Consider the following 22,166-nt stretch of genomic DNA (forward strand, 5'->3'; position numbering starts at 1 on the left):
CAACATTTTAATCAAGCATTTCCATATCATTAAAAGAGATCTGTCATATCATTTATAAGGTTGTTTAATAGATGGAAAAGTTCATAGTTTTAAACACAAAAGGGCTTATATCCATCATAACCAGAATGTGTAGGTCACAAAATGATAAATCTAACATAACATAAGTCCATATAAAGTAACCAAAAAGGCTAGTCATCATTTCCCCCCAACCTAACTAATGCTTGTCCTCAAGCATTTGCATGTTCATCAAATACTTCATTTCTAAAATCAGTCACTTTTGTCTCCCCTGTAGCCAGAACATGTGGATCCTAATAGAAACCCTAACTTCCTTCTATTTATTTCCAACATGCATCCTCAAATTCTTTTTCATATGCTTGGAGGATCTTCCAATTGAGAACAAGACATAGTAAAAGTGGAGGGTGAAATGTGAGACGAATCCACCTTTCCTACAATGATCTTCCCAACTGGATGTACTCGATTGCCCTTTTTAACATTGCATGGTAGTTTTGTAGAGAGTATAGTTCTCACTGCTTTAACTCATTTGGCAACCCATTCCATCACTGTGAAACGTATCTAAACACCAGGCATGCTAATTTCTTAGCCACTGCTTCATACTCTTTGTACACATGTTCCCTTTTTTTCAAAACAAGGTCTCAGTTCTTGTTGTCACTTAAGATTTGATTCTATTGGTACAATACATTGTCTTAGAAGGATGTCTCGGCTCTTAATTCCAATGGAAAAGTTAATTCCCAATCCTTTTATTGCCTAAATTGTTTCCCCCAACTATTCTAATTATGGATGTAAGACATGAATGATTTAAGCTGAACATCACCGATGTATAAAAGAGGGTTCCAATGAGTGTGAATTGGAACTGCATAATTATGCAGATATAACTCACAAAGTAAGTTTTTTGAAATCAAAATGTGATGTCTCATATGCACATAGAAACTCTCTTGGGATTAGAAGAGAAGAACATAAACTAGAAAACTATCTTGATAACTAATAAGAAATATATAATTCTTGTAAGTATAGAGAATATACTCTAGAAGGAGGTCGACATTGCACAATTTGGGGAGCTAAATCCATGACCTCACCCATACTGGTTTTCAATTTCAGAATTTCCTTACCTCTCTTATTAGTTTCCTTATGTAACCTTTCCTTTTCTTGTTTCCATGTTTCTTGATCCTCTTGAATAGTTCAATACATTCGATACAACAATTATGGCCACATGAATGTTGGAGGAATTGGTAAGTGTATCTTTATTTTTTCTTGACTTGCAAAAGCCATCTACTATGTAGTGTCTGTAAGCTTATTCAAACCAATCATTCCTTCAGTTCCTACTTGACTACCATCTTGCAATGGTACATTCAGATTAATAGTTAGGATTATCCTCCCTTCTCCTTCCATGCCTACATTCTCTGTTGAAAAATCATGAGGTGGGGATGAAGGAGTTTGAACTCTAAAAGGTGATTTGTTGTACATAATCCTTACTAGTTTTTCTATAGAGTCATTATCCAACTCGGTGTCACTTTCTATAATCAACTATTGAGGAACTACCTTGCCTTTTCCTTTGGATTTGCCCTAATTTCAGTTACTATGCCTCAAAGGAAAATCAGAGGGTTCAGAGAACATTATTTTTGATTTGGTTCCAGGAGGAACTATAGATGAGGGTTTTTCTTTCTTCCCTTTAGGTGTCGGGGGATTATCTTCTTCAACACCAAACACCATTTGCATAGGAATTTCTTTCAGTTCCTTGGGTTCATCCTTCAATGGTATTTATTCTTCACATGCTTCTTCTTCTTTTTAGAAGTAGGGGTTAAGAATACTAGGGTTTCTGCATCCATTCTATTATCAGGGTTTGAAGAGCAGGATTCTGCAATAGGCTTCCTTGAATTTTTCTTTCTAGATGAAGAAGGTTGAGACACAGACCCTACATTTTGAACTTGTTCTCCTTTAAGAAAATTATCCCAAGATAGCGTAGGGTTTATTTCCTCAACACTTCTTTCTAATAATAACTTGATCAAACAATGGTGAGACATAGAATTCTCCCTACCTTTTTGTGTCTCTAAAGACATCTTCTTTAGCATGTGGTACAGAACACTCGAGACGTTCATGTGCCTTCCATGGCAAAAATGAGAAAGAAGTTTGAAATGCATAGCATGTAGAATGTTGGCATTCTACACTCTTATAAGAATAGTTGGTGTTGTCATTGATGGAAACCATCTGACAACCTTCTGGCATTCATCTAGTCAGCCATTGGTAGTTACCAACACCGGCATGGACATCTACATACACTGACAGACACTTCACCGATAGCAGCTACAATGCATATTGGCACCCCAGCCAACAGGGAATAAACTTTTGTTTATTGTATTTAAATGTAATTATCTTTTGTAAAGCCGATATGGCATATTGTAAAAGACTCATATATATGTATGAGATCTTATAGATCATTAAGTATGTATGTATGTATGTATGTATGTATGGAAGTATGAAAATTGTGTATAAGATGATATAATTGACAGTGAAGGTTTTGGTAATAGAATGAACTTAAACGGTACTAAACCTGGCATAGTTGATGCTATTTTGAAGCAGTACATTGTATTGGATTTCATAATCCATTTTTGTAGTCAGTGTGACTCGTATTGAGCAGTGTGCTCTAGGAAATTGGTCTTCCTGCATGTGCAGGCCCCTCATTGTAAGTAATATTTACTCATTGGCCAGTTAGTGAATATTGCGGGTAAAAAATCCCATCGAGATTTTTCCCACATCGAGTTTTCTTGTTAAACATCTTGTGTTATGGCGTGTTTTCTATGTTGTCTTTATTGTTCCTATTTACTGCATTAATTCTTATTTACCGGTACACTGTTTTGGGATGCAAAGTTCTTAATAAGTTTAAACATTCTGCTAACCGGTTAGATATTGATTCACCCCCCCTCTTAGTATCTTTGGGACTATCATTAATCCTAACAATTGATATCAGAGCCTGGTCCTCTATTTTCAAAGGCCTAACAGCTTGAGGAAGATTATAACACTGATACAGATGGAGAACTTAAGAAAACAATTGGAAGGAGCTCTTGTAGATTATGATGCAGAGAAGTTGAAGAATGTCAAACTTGAAGATGATCTGAGGACTGCACAAGAATTCATTCAAGGAATTCAGTAGAATCTTACTATAGCTCAAAATAAAATAAAAGAACTTCATGAGAAGATGCAGAATGATAATGATGAAAAGGAAACTCTTAATGAACTTGTGAACAAGTTGAGAGAAGAAAACAATACTATGAAGAATTAAATGCAAGATATGACTATGAGGTTTTGTAAAGACATTGAAGACAGAAAGAAGAATGAAGACGACTTGACTAGGAGACTCAATGATGTTGGAAATGAAAATATAAGACTCAATCACAAAAATGATATGTTGAAGACATATCTGATTCACATGCAACATGATAAAATTGAACTCATGAGACAAAAGGGAATTCTGGAAAATGAGTTGGCTACTACAAATCAACACAAAGAGAAATTCAAGAAAAGTTCAGAGGAACTTGATGATATGCTAAAAAGTCAGAAACCAAATGGAGATACTAATGGACTTGGATTTGAAGTTGGAGAAAGTTTTGGTACTGCAAACAATCATGATCACAGTAAACACATAAGACAACCTAATGCTTACTAGTTTAATGGAAAATGTTTCAAATACAACAAATATGGTCATAAAGCAAATCAATGTATATTTAGAAACAATCAAAATATTAATGCACCCACCAGTCAAAGTTCCAAATGCAACAAAGTTGGTCAAAATTCAAAAAACTGCAGAATAAATGTGAAATGTTATGTTTGTGGAAGATATGGACACTTATCTAATCAATGTAGAACACAAACCGACATAGGATATGGAAAAGCTATTTAGAGGAATAATGTGACTTATTATGCTTGTAACAAAATTGGACATATTGCAAAATTATGTAGAAGTAAGACTTCATCGACAAATAATAAAGGATCCAGTTTGAAAGGCAAAGAAAAGGTAGATGAGGTAAATCAAGAATTTTCAAAACAATGGATTAGGAAGATAGATCAAAATGTTGATGAGACTATTTCTTCACCGGTAGAACAAAGTAACCCTCCACCGATAGGAGATTCTTCATCCAATTGAAAAGTAACCCTTTGGGGGTATTGTAGCAAATTCAATATCATGCAGATTACCCTCGGTTGATGGTGAGAAGATAGATCTCTTCTTTACCAAAAGATGTGTTAAGTTTTCACTTAACCGACGAGCATTTAATGCGATTTTTGAGAGAAATTTCATTATAAATAATCGTGTTTCCCTCAGTTTTTATTCATTGAGCATTCAAAATCAGTAGAGAGCACGAAAAAGAGCTAATACATTCAAGGCAAAGGTGTGAAGCGATTTCTTTCAAGCATTCAGATATTATCAGGCAGCTAAAGGTATTTTTCAAATGGCTTCATCTTCTGCTCCTGAATTTATTGCAAACCCTACTATCGTGGAAAACATAAAATGCCCTAGGCCTGTGTTTAAGATAATTCCAAAAGTAGCTAAGCAAGATGATTCTATAGGTGCTTTTTCAAAAATTCCTAAAGGTGTAGCTTATGTTGAAGACCCTAGGATTTATATTCATTGAAACATTGAAGAATTAGGTTTTGAGGAATTGCTGAAAAATGTTTAAATCCGTAATTTGTGATGAAAATGGCATTGTTAAACCTAAGCACAAGATTGTGGAAACTTTAGGTTTTGTTGAGATACTGAATATCCCTGAATTTTTGGAAGTAGTTAGAATTGTCCTAAGTAGAGCACATGGAGAATTTTTATGGTTGGATTATGTCTACAAAATTACTAGGCAAGCTATTAGGGCAGTAACTAGTTTACCCTCAACTGGCAGCAAACCAGACAAAACAAAGAAAGTTCCTAACAACAAAGTAATGACCCTAACTGGAGCAACATTAGATAGTAGATCACTAAGAGTGAATGACATCAAAGACATCAATGTGAGATTCATAAGTATGATACTTGGTTACAAGACTAAACATGCAAACCAACTTAATTCAGTTTCTAGTTTTTGCATTAATAGTGCTTATGAAATGGTCAACAACAATACAATGATTGATGTGTGTGAATGGTTGAAAGATGAACTCATTGATGATTTGAAAAAAGATTAAAGGAGATAAGAAAGGGATATATCACTTTGGTAATCTTTTAGTATGCTTAATGTTGTATTTCACTAAGGAAATCCTCGATATAGGACAAAAAGACTTTGGATATGACATACCGGTAGGAAAAAAATTACAGGAAGCTTTTACCGACATGGGAACTACAAAGGACATCAATATAACTGAATACTTTAAAGCTTTTTAAGCCAAAATGAAAACTAGAGAAAGACTACCTCAGAGTGTAGTAGACAAATATGACAAAGAAATTCATTTTGTAATAAAAAAGAATGAGACATGGATGGAAGTTTTACTTCCTAGGACTGTATGGGTTATGAGATAGATCTCAACATTATTGAGGCTTATGCAAAAGCCTTGTTAAATGCACCAAGAGAACCAACAAAAGAAGTTTTTGGTAGTGCAGAAACTATTGAGAGTGGTGTGAAAACAATGAAGCAAAGGAAGAATAGAGAAAAATATATTAGAGATGCATCAAATAAGGTAAAGGAAATCAAAGAAAATATTATGAACATTACTGGTATAATGGCTAGTGAGCTGGAAGGACTGCAACCGGAGGCACACATTTCACCAGTTGGCACATCTTCTGATAGTGAGATACTAGTTGAATTCAAAAGAGTTGAAAGGAAGAGAAAACCTTCACTGGTACCCTCTCCTTCACCCAAAAGAACAAAGACTTTACTTCATTGGATAATTTGTTAAATGAAATAACTGATGATGGAAAATTGGCTAATGTAAGTAAATTGTATAACACATTCAAAGATTCAGACAAGGAAAGCATTGAAAATAGTATAATTTTACATCTGGATATATACAAGAAAGTTTTAATTGAAGTAGTGGACGATTTTCCCAATGAACAATATATAAGGTTAGATGCTAAGAGGATTGTAGTGATGGAATTGGACAAAAAACTAAAAGTTGAAAATTTTCTAACTGTACATCCGGTTAACTCAAAAGAGGAAATTGATGACCTAATTTGTGAGGCTAATAGATCCATTTTTGCTAGTGGTTACCAGTAAGTAAGTTTGATGACAGGTAGAGTAAATGAGATTGTAGAGGAGACTGCTGATAAATGGGATATATTTTTTGTGGAAAAGGAAAAACAAGAGGAAATGAATAGGCCAAAGAAAACATTCAAGATATATCAGAAGGATAAGGACAAAGGGAAAGGTAAATTTGGTGGAATACCAAACATCAAGATAATTGATAATTTGCCACCACCTTTGGATACTACACTGGTACATATTGTTGATCCACCAGTTACTAACAGTGAAGGTATCACACATGATAACACTAATCCCGAATCTAAAATACTATTCACCATGAATGTGGATACTCAGGAAGTGAATATTGTTGTGGATAAGGACACTACAAAGGTTAAGGATGATAATGTTGACAATGGCAACATTGCTAAGAAACTGGTGGAGACTGTTGAGGTTGAGATCTCAATAGAGCAATCATTACAAATAGAGCAACCATTGGATACTAGGAAGAATACTGATGGTATAGATGCTAGCACAGAGAAACCTACTGAGACTGAGGTACCGACAGTTGAGCACATAGAGAAACTGATAGAGGTAGAGGTACATATTGAAGCAAAGAAACCGACAATCACTAAGACACCTAAACAATCAGACAAACCTTTACTAGTTGAAATGCAAACTCAGACTAATCCACTGAAGGATAACACAAGAAAAGTGGTTACAAATGTTTGAAGAAAAGAGGTAATTAAGGTAATAGATCAGACATCTGGCACTTCATCAAGTGAATTCAGACCTACTAATGTAACAGAGGTACTCCTGGATTCAAGAAGATAACAGACTGTAATACATTGCCCTACAAGGCAATTGATGACACCATACCAATTCTTAAATTGATTGCACCAAAATGTAACATAGATCATGTAAAGGATTCTTTAGGTAAATTGGACACATTGTCCAAATTCATTACTGACAATGTAATAATGGTTGATAAGGTGATTGGGGACACCTTCAAAGAGAAAGTTAAAAAGGAGAAGGATAAATTCTTTGAGGACACAATAAAGAAGTGTATAGAGCACTTGAATACACTATTACCAGCACTGAACACTACAATTTTGGAACACAAAGAGTTGTACAGAGAAATATGCAAACCATATCTTTTGACAAAGGACATAGAAAAGGAAATCAATAGAGTACAGAAAGAAAGAGATGACATCGCTGATAACATAATTGGTTCATCTGAACCTATATCAGTTATTGAGCATGAAATAGAAGGTTTTGAGGAGAAATTGGAGAAATTTGAGAAAGAGAAGGAAAGGATTAAGGCTAATGCTAGAGAACTTAAGTACAAACTTGGTCCTAAGTTGGACAATCTAATCTCTCTGAGAAATGAAATCTCTAAGGCATTACTTCAAGGAGAAAGATCACCGGAAGAGCACATGCATCATCTCACCAACACGATCCAACAAATTGAGGCAACCTTGAATGATAGTAACAGATTCATGTAGATTCTTAATTTGGTTTTGGAAAATATATTTCAGATTGTAACCAACTAGTTACAAACTTTGAGGTGACATTTTTGCACTCGTTTGACAATTTTTGACAACCTTTGTCATTGATGTCAAAGGGGGACTAGTGGATAGAGAAAAATGATTATTCAGAAGAGATCACTTGCTCAGGGAGAGCACATTTTTTTGGTAATTTTTTGGACCTCGGTTTTTGGAACATTTTTTGGAATTTTCTCATGAGTGCTACCATCAATGCCAAAGGGGGAGATTGTTGGCATTCTACACTCTTATGAGAATAGTTGGTGTTGTCATTGATGGCAACCATCTGGGAACCTTCTGGCATTCATCTGGTAAGCCACCGGTAGTTACCAATACTGGCATAGACATCTACATACACCAAAAAACACTTCATCGGCAATGGCTACAATGCATACCGACACCCCATCTGACAGGAAATAAACTTTTGTTTATTGTATTTAAATGTAATTATCTTTTGTACAGCCGACATGCCATATTGTAAAAGACTCATATATATGTATAAGATCTTATAGGTCATTAAGTATGTATGTATGTATGTATGTATGTATGGAAGTATGAAAATTGTGTATAAGGTGATATAATTGACAATGAAGGTTTTGGTAATGGAATGAGGTTAAACCGGTACTGAACCTAGCATAGTTGATGCTTTTTTGAAGCAGTACATTGTATTGGATTTCATAATCCATTTTTGTAGTCAATGTGACTCTTATTGAGCAGTGTGGTCTAGGAAGTTGGCCTTCCTGCATGTTTAAGCCCCTCATTATAAGTAATATTTATTCATTAGCCAGTGAGTGAATATTGCGGGTCACAAATCCCACCGAGGTTTTTCCCACACCGGGTTTCCTCGTTAAACATCTTGTGTTATGGTATGTTTTCTATGTTGTCTTTATTGTTCCTATTTGCTGCATTACTTCTTATTTACCGGTACATTGTTTTGGGATGCAAAGTTCTCAATAAATTTAAATTTTCTGCTAACCGATTCAATACTGATTCACCCCCCCCCCCCTCTCAGTATATTTGGGACTATCATTAATCCTAACATAGAAGAGATTGGCAGCCTTCACAGGTAATGTATTTAATAATATACACCGCTACAGGAGCGTAGTCTGGATGCAAAGATCTCCTACGTGTCCCCTACCTAGAAATCACTAATGGAGGATCCCTAGAATGTGTAAATTCATCTCTAGCTAATCTTGCATCAAAAGTCTCCAAACATTTTTCCCCAACTGTAGGAAGACCAGTTACCTTGGCAATTCATTCTTCTATGGTTATTATCTTAACCTCTCTTACCATGCCTTCCCCTTCTTGAAATGTGGATGCAAAATCATGACCTACAACATAATCAAGACTATTGAGCTTTAGAAAATATTCCAACCATCTAGAGGCTTGAAATATTGGTGCACAGCCTACATCTGAAAGAATAAGCTCATGGTCTACTGGTTCATACCTAGTTGGTGGTCCTCCCATTTTGTGTAGACTCTATCACTCTTATTACTTAGAGAAATTCCCTTTCTTTTGATGTTCTAGCAATTTTGTATCTTGTTAACCACAACCTTCACATATTTTCGAGCTGATTATAGCACCTTTATTTTCACATGTTGAAACTGACGAAGACAGGGTGACAAGAAAGATAGTTAGAATGGAAAAATCATGACTCAAGGCTTAGGATAATTTAAAATCAAGCTTTGTAGAAGGTGACCAATATGCTAATTCCATAATTCAACTCATATTTGTAAAAAACAAACATTAACCCCTCCCCCCAACAAAAATGTCACATGGGTCCACACATGGGAAGGGATAGAAATATAAATAGGTTGGGAAAGAAATGATATATTGTAATGATAAGGGAATAACTTGAATAAAATGAAATCAAGAGAAATAAGTACAAAATATGTTAATGCATACCTGAAGGTTGATGCATAATAAACAATAATTACTAGTGTTGATGTAGTGGTCGAGATACATGTAATGTAACAACAAAGTTTAAAGAATGAAAGAAAGTGAGTACAGATAGAGATACATCAGATAGAGAGATGAGGTGGTATGACAGTGGATGATAAGAAGAAATTGTTTCCATGTGGATATGGAAACTCTATTAAGGTGGAAAAGTAAACCTTAGTCAATACGTGGCGAACTAGAAAGCCCACCAAATTTTCCTGTAGCAAATTTGAAATTTGGACTACCCGCAAATTGCTACAAGAACTCTTGTTTAGAACTATGTCTCTAATAAAGGCAAAGTCGATGGCCATTTACCAACAGTTTGAAATAGACTGGATCAATTGTTGTGAGTTGAACAACCCCGTTGTCAAAGACTTCGGCCGCCTCATATGGTCCCATCCAATGTGTTTGTATCTTGCCCTGGTTTTCTTGATATCTAGAGTCGTATAGCAATGCCTAATCTCCAGGGGAAAATTTCTTATTTTTGATATGCTTATCATGCCATCAAATATGTTGTTGTTGTATGAGCTCTGTATGATGGAGGGATTGCTTCCTATATTCATCTAGGGTATTAAGTTTCATGATGCAGTCTTGTTGTGCTTTTAAAATATCCATGTCTGGGTCTAGTGTTGTTTGCAGTGTTTTGTATTCAAATTCTATGGGAAGGAAAACTATTTTTCCATAGAGTAACTCAAATGTGGTGAAGTTAGTGGTTGTTTTCTATGAGATCCTATAAGCCCATACTACCTCAGGTAATCTTGAGGCCCAATCTTTCTTGTGGAGGCTCACTATTTTTGTGAGAATGGCTTCAATTTTCCTATTTGTGACCTCTGCCTGGCCATTGGCCTAGGGATGATAGGGACTAGACTTTTTATGTCAAATACTATATTCATTCATGAGAGCTATTACTAAGGTGGAGGAAAATTGTGGCCCTTGATTAGTTACCAATTCCCCAAGGACTCCATATCTAGTAAAGATTTCCTCATAAAGAAACTCTACAACTTTGTTGTCCCTAGCATGTGTCATAGCTTTAACTTCCACCCATTTAGTAGCACAATCAGTGCAAACAAGTATATAAGACTTACCATTAGAAGGAGGATCAATATGACCAGTAAAGTCCATTCCCTACTTATCAAATGGAGTAACAACTACCTATGTTTGTAGAGGAATCTCATCAAATTTAGTCGGCCTTCCCATCCTTTGGCAACGATCACACTTCCTAGTATATTTAATGAAATCCCTATGAAGGGTTGGTCGCTATTACCTAGTGTTGAGAAAATTCATTGAGTTTTTTTTGCCAGCAAAATGGTCTCCACATATTTCATCATGGCAAGCATGTATAATATCATAGGTTTCATCTTCTCTAACACATCTACGCATCACATGATCTGTCCCAGTATAGTATAAACAACCTACAACCCAAGAATAGGGAAAACTCTTCTCAACTAGCAACCTCTTCTCTTTTGGGGAGAAATAAGGAGTTTTCTTGAAGCCAGATAGTTTACTATGTTAGCTTACCATGGTGTATAAGTATGGATATCAAATAGGTGCTCATTCAGAAATGAATCATCAATGACAATGTCCGAGCCAGGTGTGGTAAGCTTTGATAGAAAATATGCTACTACATTGGCTTTCCCTAGTTTATCTGGTATTGTAATATCAAAATCTTGCAATAATAACAACCACCTGGCTAACATGCCTGCTACCAAAGTTTTGTTCATTAGGTACTTGGTGGTTGCATGATTAGTATGGACAAACACTGGATACCCAATTATATAATTCCCAAATTTGTTTGTCATAAACCATTGCTATCATTTCCTTTTTTGTTATTGTGTAGTTCAATTCAATGCCCTATAGGTTCTTACTGATGAAATAAATGCCATGCTCATTGGCTCCTTCCTTTTGAACTAGGACAACGCCAACTGCATAGTCAGTAGCATCTGTATGAACATGAAATGGAAGTTCCCAATTAGGTCCTCAAAGAACTGGTGTTCTAGTCAGAGCATCTTTGAGTGTAGAGAATGCATGATCACAAGAATCTATCCAACTAAATTCAACATCCTTTAATAAGAGCTCATACAGTGGTCCTGCTATTTTCCTAAAGTTTTGAATAAATCTCTTGTAATATCCTTCATGACCCAGGAAGTTCCTTACATATTTTTGCTTTGAGGGTACTGCTAGATTTTTTATCACTTCAATCATAGCAGATGTAGACACTTAAAAATAATTATTTTAATTATTTTTAATTTCTCACATAATTAATTAATTAATTATGTTAATTCAAATTCTCCTCAATATTAATTAAATATAATTAATATTGTCACTATAGTATGTGACTGATTTATTTAATAAATCAATCCCTTTCTTTATTCTTCTAAAAAATTAAATCCTCACAAATCTTCCTCTTAGCTAATTAATTTCAATTAATTAGTTAACCTACATGATTCCTACAAATCATCTTCTTAATTCATCATTAACCTAATAAAGTCTTCTAGAAACTCCCTAAACTCACTTAACCTTATTCTTTTAATTTTTTATTCCCTCCACTCATTCTCTATCCTAGTCAAATCCTCCTATAAATCCTATCTCACCTCACCTTTCCTCTAATCCCCCTCCTAATGAGTTGCTAGTGACTAATCATCATGATTAGTCACAAAGTCAACCCTTTGTCCCTTCCATCCAACCACTAGCTTTAAATGCTCTTTTCCTAGGTGAATGTGAGATTTTCAAAATCTCACATTCCTCTAGGCATCTCCTCTCCCAAGGAATTTTTAATTCCTTCTTATTCCTCCAATCCCCATGATCATCCCTTTTTGGAGAATTTTAAATTCCTCCTCCCCATTCTTCAAGGAATTTCCCATCCCTTGCTCTTCTCAAGGCACATTGGGAAGTCTTCCCAATGTACCTTGAGGAGTGTGGAGACAAGAAATGCCTTTAAGGCATATCTCTTGGTCTCCACACCCTCTCTTGGGCCTTGTGTGAGCTCATAAGAAATCCGAGCCCTTCATCTTGAATCCATTTTTCCTCTCCTCTTCTTATAAATTGAGGACTTCATCCCTTCATTCTTCATCTCCAAGTTCAGTAATCTTATGCTACCCTTTTGAGCCTAGGAAATAATGTTAGCAACCTTATCATGTCCAAATCATATCTCATCCACACTTAACCATTTTATACATATCATCCTCCTAAAATCCATTTCATATTATGCACAACATTGGAGAGCCATCCACACTAAGCAAGCAAGAGGAGCACATCAAGTGGAGCATCATCAAAGGGTGCCTTCACTTCATCAAGCTCAATCTGAAGGAGAAGGTATAAGGTTTATGAGGTATATGCATTTCATCTTTGTTTTGAGCATTTCAAATTATGTCTTTGGAATTCATATGATTATATGTTTGATTTGCATATTTGTTATCTAATCCAGACCTCACTAATCTTTTTCCCTCTTCATTTTGGCACGTCTGGTGGGACCCACATCCCTAAAAACTAACATTTTTTGTGAGTTTTGTGAGTTGTGAGATGCAAGCTCCGTAATAACGCGAGAGACTGCAAACCAGCGCGAGCGTCTCGGGTTCAGCGCGATAGAAAACCTACTTTGGCGCAAGCGCAGGCGCATCAACGCAACTGCCTGACATATTTTAAATTTTTCCTGCTCGTTGTCTAAAACTTAAAATTTTATTATCTCTTTGTTTGTTTACCGCGTGTGCATGCGTTTTGGTGCAAGCACAGGCATTTCAGTGAGTCCGATTTAAATTAGCGCAAGTGCTTTTATGACATTCCCGCCCATTTTATTTGAATTTGAATTTTGAAAATCATGCCTGCTAACTTCCACAGGTCTCTGTTTTAAGGTTCAACGCGAGTGCAGGCATTTTAGCATGAGCGAAGGTGTTTCAGCACGAGCGTTTCTGACCAGTGTGATAGACAGGTATAAAGTCCTTTCCAATCCTATGCGTTCTGTCATTTTTTGCTTACTGGTTTATTTACTTAAGCGCGTATGCAGGCATTTTGGCATGGCTGGCTACACTTCAGCGTGTGCGCTGCCTATGCAATGTAGTTAGGACTAATTTCCAGCCTTTTAGTTTTGCAGTTTAATCCGACCGTCCAAGACTCAGAAAATAAAAAAAACTACTAATCCCGCTGTTTTGCATGTTGCCTAGCTGATTCAACCAAATATTGTGCTTTTATTTAAGTTAGGCACCTAGATATTAATTAAAAGGGAATGAACCATTATCTTAAGTGTTTTTAAGAAAAGCCTAAAGGTAGGAGAGTATGCTCTCATCTAACTAGATGATCAGAAATCCAGACCCTCCAACCTTTTCTTGTTTGATTGCATGCTTACCCTTAGTGGGCCTGCCCTCCCAACTTTCTCTTTGAGAAGGTAAGAGGGGAGCGACCCAAGTGAGTACACCCAGAACTAGGGTTCCCAACTCACTATAATAAATAGGTCATTGACTACGAAAGGGTCAATGGTTGGGGCTATATGAGAGTTCACTCTCACATTGGGTGCTTAGTAAGATCCTAGAGATCTCAATCATGCTTGCATGACTACTAAGTTCTTGGTGCTTCATTGGGCTATAGGCCTCAATTGTGCTTGCACAACTTCAAAGGGTAGCTCCTAACAGGAAGACTTACTAAACACCTTGTCCATAGTGGCCAAAAACCTTCTAGTCATTGGTGTAGGAGGTTGGACCTCCAAAGCCACCCATATTTTTATAGCCCTTAGTAGAGACACAAAGTTCACCAGGAGGAGTTTTCATGGGAATTGATGCTTGGATGCCCCAAGAAGTGAGTGTCATGGAGGGGAGCCAGTGGGGTCAAGCATCTAAGTGATCGCTCTGGGTAAGCATAGCTAGGAAACCAATTGGGATCCAATGACTATTGTCCTTGCTAGCCTTAAGAGTGTTATATATGAGCATGAGTGTCTTTGAATCAAAATGCATTTAATCATTGTGTTTTCTTTGTTTGATACATACTTGCCAAGAGAAGACTAAAAACACGTCATTATCCTCAAACACCTTGCAAAAAATTTGTCCAAACATGAACAACTATCCAAGTCACTACCCACACAAAGTCCAAAGTTGCGTCAAAACTCCGTCCATCCCATAAGCCCAATTGAGAAACTAAGAGTCCATGCTCTCCATCAAGGTTTAGATTCATCCTTCAAGACACCAACCATTGCCAAAATTAGGGTGGTCATATCCCTTCATACAACTTACCATTTGAATCGACCCTTCATTGAGTCATGTTCATGCCAAGAACAACCTAGTCATCAAGTTTCACCTAAGCCATCACTATCATACCTCCTCCATCAATCATCCTCAAATTTATTAAGGACTAAGCACATCAAATCAATCTCCCACTGTTATCAAATCAATTATCAAAATCCAAATCCAATCATCGTCTAATCCAATTTAACCTCACGTTAAGGTTACATGCCTTGTGAAGTTTCATTTAGACCTCAACATTAATCAATTGGCTCTTGTGCTTGAAGAAGAATCCTCTCCAAGCATCTTTTGCCTAATCCTTTTTGAGTTGATCAAGACTCTTAACTCACATCTTTACTTTGCTCAGGGTCATTAGTCAACCCTTGGTATAAGAGAGGCTTTTTAATCATCAATCCAACACAATCCTACTGCACTTCTAAAGACTCTCCTTGAAAATGAAGCTCAACTTCCACCCGAATTTGATAAATCCACCCTCAGCCAACAACCACAAAGAGACCTTGCTCCCTCACAAAGTTCTGCACCTATTATACAAACTCAATCAATTGCAGCCCCACCAATCATCCAAGCTCAATCAATGCCACTCGCGGCGCCTCCCACCATGGTCTCCATCCCACCTCCTTCCTCTTTACCATCTATACCACTATCAAACCTAATCTCATCTACTCTCCAACATGCTTCTATACCACCTCCTTCCATTCAACCACATATTTCTATTCCACAAACTTCCCTTTGTGCCAATAATGTCACAAATTTTATCCGAGTTGTACTCAATCCTGTCACAATAGTTTGTGGACCGCAACCAACTATCACACAAATCCCTGCGACATCGGTCCTCACATCTCACATTCCTGCCTCCTCATCATATCAATACATTGGTGGTGGTGCACCTTCCTTGACTCATCCGATTCTTGGGGCAAATACAATTCATCATTATCAAAGTCCACAACAAGACCTCATCAAGGACATGAAAGAAGGGACTAACAAGAGAAAACCTTACTTATTTGAGGAATTTTGTCCTTGTCCTTACGAGCTGTTCATATCAGTTGCACCTTACCCTCCAGGATTTGAGATCCCTAAATTCACCAAGTATGAGGGCAAAGGAGACCCCCGCGACCATGTCCGGGAATTTCACAAGAAGTCTCCTATAGTGACCCGTATCTTTGCAAACTCTATCCCAAGAGTCTCACAGGAGATGCCCTAGCATGGTTCTTATCTCTACCATGAGGCTCCATTGTCTCCTTTCCAGACTTGGCAGAGAAATTTATGGCCCACTATGCTTACAACATGGCTAATGATGTTTCTATGATAGACCTATGTAACACAAAACAAAGGCTCAGAGAGACTTTCACCAACTTCCTACAAAGATGGCAACATCTTATCAAGAAATTCCAGTGGGACATGCCAAAACAACATCAAATCGAATCATTTCAAAAGAACTTGGTGCCTGAACTTTCAAGACCCTTGACATCCCAATGTATCAAATCCTTCCAAAAATTGACCGATAAGGGCCTCGCTCTTGAACATGTCTTGTTGGAGGAAGGAACCTTGAAACATTACTAGAAATCGACACAAAGTTCTCTCTCTTATCATAACGACAAGCCAAAATTCTGGTCTAAAAATAAAAATGTGGTCAATGATGGTGTAACTGATGCAAAGCAGGTCCAAATAGTGGCTGCTCCCCAAAAATCCACCACCAATAATCAACAACCAAAATCAATCACAAAAGCCTCACAACAATGTTTTAGTCCAGGGACGACCACCCCAATCAAATAACAAGACTCCAAGAGATTTCACTCCTTTTGCTGAGCCTTGTCCAAGCAGACACAATGGTCTTTCTAATCACTCGCCCGTTTGATGCCAATCAACTCAAACCTAGATGGTATAATGAGAATGAGTATTGTGAGTATCATCATATCAAGGGACATGACACACGAAAGTGCATGAAGCTCAAAATCTACATACAAGATCTCATTGATAGGGGTGAGATTGAAGTAGCAAATGCAAAACCTGGTAATAACAATGACAAACTTAAAATATACCAGGAACCATTCCCGAAGTATGATAAAGGAAAAGGCTCATCATCTAACGCAGTGGGTTATAACTACACCAATCACATAATCGGATTTGACTCTTTAGTGGGTCACATGAAGCCCGTAGACAACCATGTTAATGCCATAACCATCTAAGGAGTTAATCCTCCCCCTCCCCAAAGCAGACCAAACCCTGCTAGGATAGTCATTCAAGGTACCATGCCTTCCACCTCCTATCCCCAAAATGACTGTAATGTAACCACATGTCAAGAAAAAGTCACCATCCAAGGAGTTCCTCCCCCCCAAACCCCCCACCCATGTCTTCCACCCACCGATATGACCTCCTGGACCAACTTGGGAAGACCCCTGCATAGATTTCCATTCTAAAACTTCTCAAGACTTCCCCTATGCATAAGGAAATTTTGGAACAAGCCCTCCTTAAGTCTTGCGTTCATGATAACATCAATGCTACTCAATTCCAAGCTCTCATTGGAAATCTTGCTGCCCAACAGCATCTTGTATTTACCTCCAAAGATGCTCCTGTAGATGAAGATCACAACAAACCTTTTCACATTGAAGCCCTTATCCAAAAAGACAAGGTCAAATGTATTTTGATAGACGGTGTATCCAAACTTAATCTGTGTACATATAAGTTAATAAAACAATTGGGACTTTCTGAGGACTTGGTAGACACATCAGGAAGGATCACCATAAAATCATATGATGATGCAAAGAGAGTTTCGAAGGGCATGATCACCTTACCTCTTCAAGTGGGACCTATTACAATTGAAACCCCTTGCCAAGTACTAGATCTTGATCTCCCCTACAATATTCTCCTCGGGTGGCCATGGATTCACTCCTTCCAGGCTGTAACCTCCACCTATCACCAATGCATCAAATTCCCCTTTAATGGAAGAGAGGTCACTATCAAAGGTGATCCCCAACCTTTTCAGTATTGCAAACTATTAGAGGGGAAGCATCTGTATCATTGCCCACTAAATAGACCCTCGCCAATGCCTCCATCTGACACATCAAATGTTGCCTCCACTTCACCCCAACTAGATAATCAAATCAAGATCTTGGACAATGGTTGTGGAGAATATAAATTGGATGACGTCTTATTAATAGGAAACCTTCCTCTCTCTCCTAAGTCATTTGGCAAACTGAAAGAGCTCAAAAAGGACCCAAAACTAGTCATGCAATGCCAAAACACCACCTTCTAGCAATGGGGCCCACTTGATGAAGAGAGCCTCGAAGCAGATATCTCTTCATGGCTGTACCGAGAAGAGGATGAAGATCCAACAAGAATATCCAAAAAAATGTATCCAAAAGCATCATTCATAGTTGAAAAAATGGGTTGCAAAGGACATGGCTTGGGACCAGAGGAGAAAGGAAGAAAAGCACCCATAAATCCTATCTCCTACAAATACAGTAGAGGCTTGGGGTACACCCTGGTGCCTAAGATTACTATTGATGGTGCCCCTTCTAGTCCTTCTTTGGATATCGAAAGCACTGATGAAGAGGAGTTCCATGAAATGCCTTATGAATATGAAAATGATATCTTCTTTTACACTCACGTCAATACCATTTCCACCACACCCCCTTCCACCTAACACGAGCTACATCTTATCCATCCTAAACTCATAGACAAACCCATGTTAGACATCTGTGTCGATGATAATGCTCTTATTACTCTCCTGACAATGCGAAATCTAGAAAGTTGTAACAAAGTTGAGGGCATTCAACTACATGAAAAGGGATACTTTGGTAGTCAGGCCAATGCCCTTAGCCGCAAAAAAGATAATCAAAGCAAAAAACATGATTCCCTAGGTGAAAACCTCTCTAAGGCACCTTTGGATGAGCAAAAAATAAAAACAAAGGGCGTATCCGAAAGTGAAAACTTGGAAATGGCACTTGATGATGAGGGACTTGACCTCCCTACCATTCTCTACCTTGCACAGGATAGATTGAATTTGTTGATAGAAGAAACAACATCAACATTGGCACCAAAGTCATCCCACAAAATGTTCTCTTTGCTAAGTCCCTCACGGAAAAAGAGAAACAAGATTTCATCAACTTCCTCATAGAGGTAAAAATCAATTTTGCATGGTCCTATGCCGATATGCCAGGGTTGGATCCTGCCTTGGTGGTTCACAATCTTGTTGTCCACCCAGATGCAAAACCTGTAAAACAAAAATTGCAAAAAATACACCCAGATATTGCACTCCTGGTCAACTCGAAACTCCAAAAGATGTTAGATGCAGAATTCATCAAACCAATAGACTAAGTTGAATGGGTTTCCAACATTGTACCTGTCGGAAAACCAGCTGGGGGCATCCGCATCTGCACAGATTTTTGAGATCTAAATAGAGCTTGTCCTAAAGATGATTTCCCACTCCCCAATATAGATATGGTTGTGGACCTTACAGCAGGACATGAGATGCTGTCACTTATGGATGGATTTTCCAGATACAACTAAATCAGGATTGCAGATGAGGATCAGCATAAAACTGCATTCACAACACCATGGGGTACCTTTTGTTATCAAGTCATGCCTTTTGGTCTAAAAAAGGTGGGAGGTACATATCAACGTGCCATGACAACAATTTTTCATGACCTCTTACACAAAATTATGGAGCACTATGTGGATGATCTACTAGGCAAATCTAAGACAAGACAAGAACACATTCCCATTCTAAAGAAGATCTTTGAAATATTAGAAAAGTACAAACTACGTCTGAATCCCAAAAGTGTGTATTTGGAGTCACGTTGGGAAAATTATTCGGATTCATTATTTCCTGCAGAGGCATCGAGGTCGATCCAGCAAAAGTAAAAGCTATCATGGAAATGCCTCCACCAAAAACTCTCAGACAACTACGTAGTCTCCAAGGGAAACTCCAATCTGTTAGACGCTTTATTTCAAACCTAGCAGATAAGTGCCATCCATTTGCACATCTCCTACGCAAGGACACAAAATTCAAATGGGACTGCTTATGCCAGAAGGCCTTTGAGAAACTAAAAGAATATCTAGCATCACCTCTAGTATTGATGCCTCCTGCTCCTAGAAAACCCCTTATTTTGTATATATGTGCTACTACGGTGGCATTGGGGGCGTTGTTGGCACAGATAGATGAGCAAGGAAAGGAACATGTTATTTACTACATCAGTCAAACATTGGTAGGGTATGAACTCAACTATACCCCCATTGAAAGAGCGTGTTTGGCATTGGTGTTTAGCACACAAAACCTCTGACACTATATGTTGAACAATAGGACAAAACTAATTGCTAAAATTGATCCACTTAAATATCTCCTATCAAAAGATGCTGTCATAGGTAGAATCACCAAATGGGTCATGCTCTTAAGTGAGTTTGACATCAAATATGTGGATAGAAAGGCAATCAAGGGACAAGTCATCACAAATCAGTTGGCTGAAGCTCCACTTCCAGGTGACCATCCTCTTCTCACAGAATTACTAGATGAATTCATTATGACTATTACCACACCCTCCACATGGTGATTGTACTTTGATGGCTCCTACACCCAGAATGGATCGGGCATAGGAATATTATTGGTCACACCTCAAGGAGATGACATTCCCAAATCATACAAGATAGCCTTTGCATGTAGCAACAACATAGTAGAATACGAGGCACTCATCACAGGTTTGCGCCTGGCTATCCTCTAGAAAATAAAGGAGTTACAAGTCTATGGCAATTCCCAGCTCATCATAAAACAAGTCAATGATGAGTACTAGACAAAAGATGATAAACTCTTTCCCTACCGTACCATGGTTGAAGATCTTAAGCAACATTTCATGGTGATAAGGTTTGATCAAATCCCGCGGACAAACAACAGGGTTGCAGATGCAATGGCCACCATTGGCTCCCTCCTTCAAATGCCAGCACACAGTCAGAAGTGTGAATTCTTAGTTGAGAAATTGTTTATACCAGCATATGACCTACCAGAGTCTGAAATGGTGTGTGTTCTCGTTGGTCATGAATCCCCTTGGTACCAAGAAACCTCACTTTCCTTAAAGACAACACCATTCCCCCACATCTCACCAAAACCCAACAACAAACCTTCATCCGCCGATGTGCTCGTTACACCATCCTCAGAGACTCCCTATTCAGAAGGAATTTTGATGGTTCCCTCCTAAGGTGTTTAGATAAAAAAGAAGCGGAATGGGCATTACGCAAAGTACACGAGGGTATCTGTGGGGCACACTCAAGTGGACTCACATTGGCTAAAAAAAATTTGAGAACAGGATACTATTGGCCAAAAATGGAAGTGGATGCATATAACTACTTGAAGAAATGCATCCCTTGCCAGCAACATGGCGACAAGATTCATGCACCATCACAAGAATTGCAACCATTCATTACACCATGGCCCTTCTCGCAGTGGGGGCTCGGTCTCATTGGGAAAATCCACCCCTCCTCCTCCAACGAACATAAATTCATTATCACCACCACCAAGTATTTCACCAAGTGGGTAGAGGCTATCCCTCTTACTTTTACCACTGGTAAGCAGATATCCAAATTCATCCTGAACTACCTAATCTGCCGATATGGCATTCCAAAAGTTATTATCACAGATAATGGCAAACAATTCAAAAACCAGGATGTTAAAGAACTCTGCCAAAAATTCAACATCCAACATCACTTCTCCACTCCATATTATCCCCAAGGCAATGGCCAAGCTGAGGCTTATAATAAAACCCTAATCAAAATCCTCAAAAAGACAGTCAATGAAGTTGGCCATGATTGCACCTCCAACTCCATCCCGCTTTGTGGGCCTACCGCACCTCCATCTGCACCCCCACAAGTGCCACCCCTTATTCCCTAGTCTTTGGCTCTGAAGCCATCCTTCCCCTTGAGATTGAGATCCCCTCTCTAAGGGTATCACTCCAAAACATCCTACCAGAGGAAGAATATAGAATTGCCTACTTACAAGAGCTAGAATTGTTAGATGAAAGGAGCCTCAAGGACTTGAACCATCTCCGGGTATATCAGAACCTGGGAATTCCAAGTTGGTGATCTTGTCCTCATGGAGAATCAGAAAAATCTACAAGAAAGAGAAAAGAAAGGCAAGTTTGAGCCTAATTGGCTTGAACCATATGTATGTAATCATAGCAAAATATGGATTAGGAGCTTATTAGTTAGCTACTCCTAAAGGCGATCCTTTGGATGATGCAATGAATATCATGCACCTCAAAAGATTTTATGCCTAGTCCTCAGAAAGTCTTAAATTGTCAAAAATA

The sequence above is a fragment of the Cryptomeria japonica genome, chromosome 8 (assembly GCF_030272615.1).
Source record: "Cryptomeria japonica chromosome 8, Sugi_1.0, whole genome shotgun sequence".
Lineage (NCBI taxonomy): Eukaryota > Viridiplantae > Streptophyta > Pinopsida > Cupressales > Cupressaceae > Cryptomeria > Cryptomeria japonica.